Here is a 7,368-nt window from a genome sequence, read left to right as displayed (position 1 = left end):
TTCTTTCTCCAGGTTTTCCTTCTCCACAATTGTTGCATCCTTTACTAAGATCACTCATCCATTGTTGGGATTTGGCTCTCCATGTCCATTGCATCCGAGCTCTTTGCCATCAACAGGATTCCACATTATTCTTCAACATCTTCAGTTCCCCCTTTGTCTCGGTCTTGCAATATTTTACAATATGGCCTACCTTACCACAATTATAGCACTTACTTGATCTACACTCGTTTGCATAGTGACCATACTTGCCACACTTAAAACACTCAACTCTTGACAGATATCCTCGGCCTTTCCCTTGTCCTCGATCACACCAATTCTGCTGATCGATTTGCTCTTCATCATTCTCAAAATTACCTCGGCCACGTACACCTCGTCCTTGGCTTCCTCGCCATTTGTCGTCAGGACCTCGGTTCTGAGTAATCTGAGTTTTATTCAAGTCAAACTATACCTGTAGTGCTTGGTCGTCGGGTTCAACCTGATCATCCCAACTCCTTCTCCTTTGTTCGTGGGCTTCTAATGACCCAACAAGTTCATCCATTGTGAGAACCGACAAGTCCTTCGATTCTTCGATGGCACACACAATACTTTCGAAATATTTTGTAAGAGATCTTAAAATTTTTCCCACAACCCGGCTAAATGACATTTGTTCTCCATTCCTGCCGAGTTGGTTGGCCACCTTCTCCACCCAAGTTATGTACTCGGTTATATGTTCTTTGGGCTCCATCTTCAACTGTTCAAACTCTCTTTTGAGAGCTTGTATTCAGACTTGTCTAATGCGGTTGTCACCTTTATACGCAACCTCTAATATCTCCCAAGCTTCCTTTGTTGATTTAGCATTCGCTATTTTTTCGAATCCTGGCTCATCTATTGCATTGTAGAGAAAATATAATGCCGACCCATCTCTTGCGCGTGTTTTCTTCAACAGGGTTGTATGTGCCATGGTCTGATGTTCATCTTCATCAGGTTCAACGTATACGTCTTCCACCATATCCCAAACGTCTTGGGATCTTAATAACACTTTCATCTGTAGAATTAAAAAAATGACAAAATGAAAGAAATCTATGGTGTAATTTTGATTATGTTCGATAATTATGTTTTCTTCTCTTTTTCGATTTTTTATGGTTATTCTTTTGTTTTCCTTTATTTGAATTATGTATGGGCGTATATTTTATTTTATATTATTTTTTTATTCATAGACATTATTTTAAGGCTTAATACCCTATTGTGTCCCCAGTTTCGCTAGACAATGTCAAATTAGTTCATTCTTTAAAAAGTGTGTCAATTACGTCCTTCCTTAATAAAATTTATATCAATGAAATCCCTTCCGTTAAATCCGTACAAACGACGTTAATAGAAGAGAGAGAAAAATAATTAACGCCGTTTGTACGGATTTAACGGAAGTGATTTTATTTATATAAATTTTATTAAGTAAGGACGTAATTGACACACTTTTTAAAGAATGGACTAATTTGACATTGTCGAGCGAAACTGGGGACAAAATAGGGTATTAAGCCTTATTTTAATTTTGTGACGAAATTAAGTGAGCAGTTTTAGTTTCTATAATACTATAATAGTGTAGTTTTAGTCGTTTAGATCATACCCTATAATTTTGATCCTTTAGTAACATGATTGTAATAATGTCATCACTAAGATGTCATATTAATATTCTTATCTTCTTCTTTTTTTTTGTTAAGAATGAGCTTATGGTTAAATTTTAAAATATAAAAACTAACTATGCCAAATCATTTAAAATTAATTACCTTAATTTTAAAATTAATTTAATATAAAAACTTGCCGCGCATTTCTATTCCAAATCATTTAAAAATTAATTACCTTAATTTTAAAATTAATTTAATGTAAAATTATTTGTCATATTTAAATACTGAATTGGCGCGCGATTCCTCATTTCTATATTTTGGGAGCCTAGTGCACTTTCTACAGAGTAAGTTTTCTTTATTTTCTTCCTTCTTTCATTTCTTTTATCTGTGCATTTATATTAGTACATTGTTTTTATTCGTTTTTCTTCTTCTTCGTTTTTCTTCTGGTTCTTTTCTTCGTTTTACTTCTTTTTCTTCTTGATTTTACTTTCAAAGTAACATGCCGGAGCCGAACATGCAGGAGGTTGCAGAAATGAATCCTGAATCAGGATTTATGCACAAACTACGATCAGGTATTAAATTTGCGCTGGTTATGATGCACAAGTTGTTCAACAAGATGGACGTGGATTTACCAAGATTAGCCAACTTTTTAACTGATATAGGTGAGTGATAAGTGTGAAAAAGAGTTGTTTTTATACTTATAAATGAGCTTAATCTTGTAATTATTCATGTTGTTCCTCCTTGAAAAGTTGTAATAGGTAGTAAATTGTTACGTAAACTATTGTACAGGAAATAGTGTATTATTTAGACTATGTCAGCCAATTTTCGCAAAGCGAAAGCCAAAATTCGCACTGTCAGAAGAAGGAAATTCGCATAGCGCATCCTGTGCGCTGAGCGAATAACATAAGTTAAAGTGCAGCAGTTAAGAAAATTCGCATAGCGCACCAGTACATGTGCGCTGAGCGAATTAATGAAGTTAAGTGGCTTTAAAAGACGTGACAAAAAGACAGAAACATTCGGCTAATAGAAGTTCCGGACAAAAGAAAGAAACGAAAAGTTTTTGTAGTATAGTGGTAAGTATTCAAATATTGTACAGAAAATAGTGTATTATTTAGACTCATATAATTAATGTATCGAATGACTCATCTAATAATTTTTACCGTACTCATCTAATTAGTATATGAACATACTCATCTAATGTGTATTCTTGGACTTATATAGTGTTTTTGTGCTATACTCATCTAATATGTGTATGAAGAAACTTATCTAATGTGTATTGTAAGATTCATCTAATCAGTGAACAAACAAACATGTCTAATATGTATTAATAGATTTGTCTAAATTGTGTGTAGAATGACTTATCTAATGTAGATATCCCAAATTATAGTTATTTCTTTCTTTGTGATGACAAAAAAGTCAACTATTTAGTTAATTTAGCTTCAATGACTTATATGTTATTGAAAAACTTTTATAAATATTATAAATGATTAACATAAATGATATACATTTACTATTATTCTTAATTAAAATAATATTTTGTGAATTAACTTAATGAATGTCATTATAATTTTCATTTAAAAATAAAAATTCACTATTATTATGTTTCATGTTATATCTTATTTAGACTTCCAATTTTGTCAATGTGCTTTATTATTTACCATCCTTTAGAGATAAAGAATAAATAATATATTAGTGGAATTGCTATATTAGTCAAGTTATTTACTTATAAACAAAATATTTCCAGAAACAGCTTAATTACTTTTATACGGGTGAATCACCTTCTTTAAATAAAAAGCTATATAAAATATAATGCCTAAACTTAAGTTTCAAATGTTATGTAATAACTTATAAAATGTAAACATCAACCAAATGCCCTTTGTACATTAACTAAATATACATAAAGAGTTTGTTATAGAAAAAGTGTTCATAATTGTTCATTTTTATCATCAGTAATGAAATTTAGTATATATATATATAAGGCAAGTTTTATAAATTTCAAAACTATTTAAAATTATAGTAAATAAATTTAACAGAATACATACAATGTATTTTAAAATTAATTATGTTTAAATATTAACAAAAAAATGTATATAACAATAAATTTCCAATTTATCTAAACTTGGTATGGATAATATTTGAATTAATATCAAAATTCAATTATTAGATTTGTAAATTACAATGTATAGATATCCAAAATACCCAACTTTACTAAAAATAAATAAATAACTTGATTAATTTCTCACTTCATACACACAACCTCATACTATTAATATAATCATGTATTACAATTTTTTATCCTTTGTTCACATTTTTTTGGTAAATCTTATCCTTTCTTTAGATATTTTAGGAAAAAAAAATGAATTATGTAATTGTTAAACTCATAACTAATTATAGAACTTATTTGTCTAACTTTTTACATTTCTTTTCAACGGTTCGTTTTTAAACAAAGTTTTCTTTTAATAATATATAATATAATAATTTAATGTAAATCTTAATTTTTTTTATAGTTAGTAACCTCTCATCTTTCATTTATTTCCATTATTTTTATTTTGAGAATTCTCAAATAAAAAATAAATAAATGCTATCAAATAACTTATATGTGTTTAGGTATGGTGAAAACATTAATTAGTCTAATGACTGCTTTTTGTTGTAATTATGAGTGATGGGAGTGGGTAGAAACGACCTTAGAGTCTGTGAAGTGAGTTTATATATCAAATACACAGCATTACCTTTTGGTAACACTGAAAAATCTCTCTTTTTTCCTCTCCTATTGTTTCTTTACTGTTCTTGTGGCGGTGCAGCCATGGATTGTTCGGGGAACAAAATCGTCCACACCATTGTAGTTGATCAGCAAGGCAAAGGAGATTTCACAATAGTTCAAGCTGCTATTGATTCCATACAGGAAAACAACTACCAATGGGTTAAAATTCACGTAAATCCTGGCAAATACATGTAAGTTTGTAACGTTCTTCTTTCTTTAATACTTGCATTAGCCTGTTTAAAATTAAGGTTGTTATAAGTACTTATATCAGTAAGTTATATATATATATATATATATATATATATATATATATATATATATATATATATATATATATATATATATATATATATATCAGTGACAGTAACTGTAGTGTTTTGTAACTGGACAGAGAGAAGATTATAATATCGGAAGATAAAGCATGCATCTTTTTAGAAGGGCAGGGAAGAGAGGTAACCACCCTAACATCAAGTGGGCACCAGCGTTGCTACCACCCCCACAGTTGCATCAAGTAAATACAAAATAAACGACCACTTGGGTGCTACATTTGTTTGTGTTCCCTCCAATATAATTGTTATCGGCATTACCTTCCAGAATTCGTATAATCTTGTCGGGTCAGAAACCATTGAACCTGCACCAGCAGCAGCCATATACGGTGACAAATCTGTGTTCATTAAGTGTGGTTTCGAAAGTTATCAAGATACTCTCTTTGATGCACAGGGTCGTCATTATTTCAAAGATTGTTACGTTGAAGGTGAAGTTGACTTCATTTATGGCAACGGTCAATCTTACTATGAGGTTATATTATATAAAATGCTCTAATTTTTATATTCTTTTGAATTAAATGAAAGCAAGTATATACATTTATTGATTTTAATTATTTTTTTGACTTGTAGAATTGTATCATTAATGCGACGCTTGGAAAATCTCCTCCAGGTTTTGTAACAGCACAATCTCGAGGATCAGAAAAAGAAGATAGTGGTTTTGTTTTCAGAGGAGGTTGTGTGATTGGAAATGGTGAAGTGAAGCTTGGAAGAGCTTATGGAGCTTATTCAAGAGTTATATTTTATGGAACATATTTATCTTCCTTAGTCTCCCCTCAAGGCTGGGATGCTTGGGGCTACACTGGCCAAGAGTAGGACTTCATTCATCCTTTAAAATCATAACCGCACATTTTTAACAACTATAAGATTGATATTTTTGGTGTGAGAAACTGGTTTATTATAGCTTTGATGGTGCAGGTCCAGGTTTACTTATGGTGAGGTAGAGTGTAGTGGAGAAGGAGCAAACGCTAGCGGGAGCGTTAAGTGGGAGAAGAAGCTTACAAATTCGCAGTTGGAAGATTTTTCTTTGTCATCCTTTATCAATCAAGATGGATGACTTTCCTACTTACCAGTCAAATTTTAATTAGGATATTAATGTTTAACTAGCTACTCATGAGTTTAGAAAATTTAAAACAAATTTAAAAGTGAGATCTAAAATAAATTTAAGAGTTTTTGAAACTTGCAGTAATTAGTATTAAGAATGAAGAGTTATATTCTGAGTCAATTTATGTACAGACTAATTTTAATTTATAAAAAGTAATTTAAATTTAGTTATCATTTGCTTATGTTAATTAACATATCACATTAAATTTAATGGAACACAGCTTAGCATCTTTAATATTGTTTCCTTACTTTGACTTTGTTTTTTCTCACCTTGAGATGTGAGAAAATTCGCACGTTATATTGAAATTTTAAAATTTGGATTTGTTTCTATGATATTTTAAAATTTTAAAATCAGAGTTGTTTATATATATACGAGTTTATTATTAATAAAAGTAATATTGTAATAGGCTTGAATTTTGAATCTTGAAGAAATACAGTAAATAGATAAACATGCAGATGTATTAGTGAATACAAATTTATATTATCAGACTCTTCCACAGAATGTCTTTATCATTGCCACACTCTTATTCACTTAAGTTATATTCGTTTTTTTAATCAAACGTACCACATCGGAGGGATTATAATAAAAATCATGGTTTATAAATTATTATGAACCATAACAATTTGCTGAGTTAGGTCATGCTAGCTTGTAACCCTAATGGGAGCATTAAGGTAATGGTATATGGTGTGGGCTTGTACTGACATGGGCTGTGAATTGTAATATGAAAAAACTAGTTACCTGTAATTTAACATTAAAACACTTTGAACATTTCATTTCCCTTCCCTTCCTTCGAAGGACCAAAAAATCACATATTTAAAATACGTCGTGCACCCCACACACTTTTATCTTTTTTTAATTTTTAATTTCTTTATTAATTAAAATGATTTATAATAATAAATAATATTTTTAAATAGATTTAAAATAATATAAATTATATCTAATTAATATTTAAAAATTATATTTTATTATAATTTAATTTTATGAATTTTAATTATTATATTATACCTTTTTCTGAATTATAATTAATTAATAATTTTTTTTTATTATAAACTATTTAAAATAATAAAAAAATTTAAAAGTTGAAAACCGTTGGGGTTGACTACTTCTTTACTTAAAGTCGTGCACCTCCTTCACACTTTTATTTCTTTAGTTTTTTATTATTTAAAAATATTTATAAGTTTTATATAATATATTTAAATGTATATAAAACATTTTAAATTATACATAATCAATAATTAAATTTTTTTAATATTATTAAATAAATATATTTTATGGTTTTAATTAATTTTGTAATTAAATTAATTTTTTATAAAAGATATTTCAATTAAATAATTTCTAACCATAACTATTGTGATTACATAAATAAAAATGTATAAACTTATTATATTTCATTATAAATTATTTTTTATTATAATTAATTACAAAAATAGTTAATATTTAGTATTTTTATTAATTAAATAGTTTATAGTGAAAAAAAAATTATTAATTAATTATAATTTGTTAAAAGATATTCACAATCATAAAAATTCAAAAAAATAAATTATAATAAAATATAATTATTTTTAAATTTTAATTACATAA

General features: G+C 28.4%; 1 pseudogene; it reads left to right on the top strand.

Annotated features, from left to right (window-relative positions):
• Positions 1-2,097: 2,097 nt before the first annotated feature.
• Positions 2,098-5,766, top strand: LOC148204612 (putative pectinesterase 52; annotated as a pseudogene).
• The last annotated feature ends 1,602 nt before the right edge of the window (positions 5,767-7,368 follow it).

The sequence above is a fragment of the Vigna umbellata genome, chromosome 1, assembly GCF_029865625.1.
Source record: "Vigna umbellata cultivar VRB3 chromosome 1, Vumbellata_1.0, whole genome shotgun sequence".
Classification (NCBI taxonomy): domain Eukaryota; kingdom Viridiplantae; phylum Streptophyta; class Magnoliopsida; order Fabales; family Fabaceae; genus Vigna; species Vigna umbellata.
The sequence above is the reverse complement of the archived record's forward strand: the minus strand, read 5'-3'. Positions and strand labels throughout refer to the sequence as shown.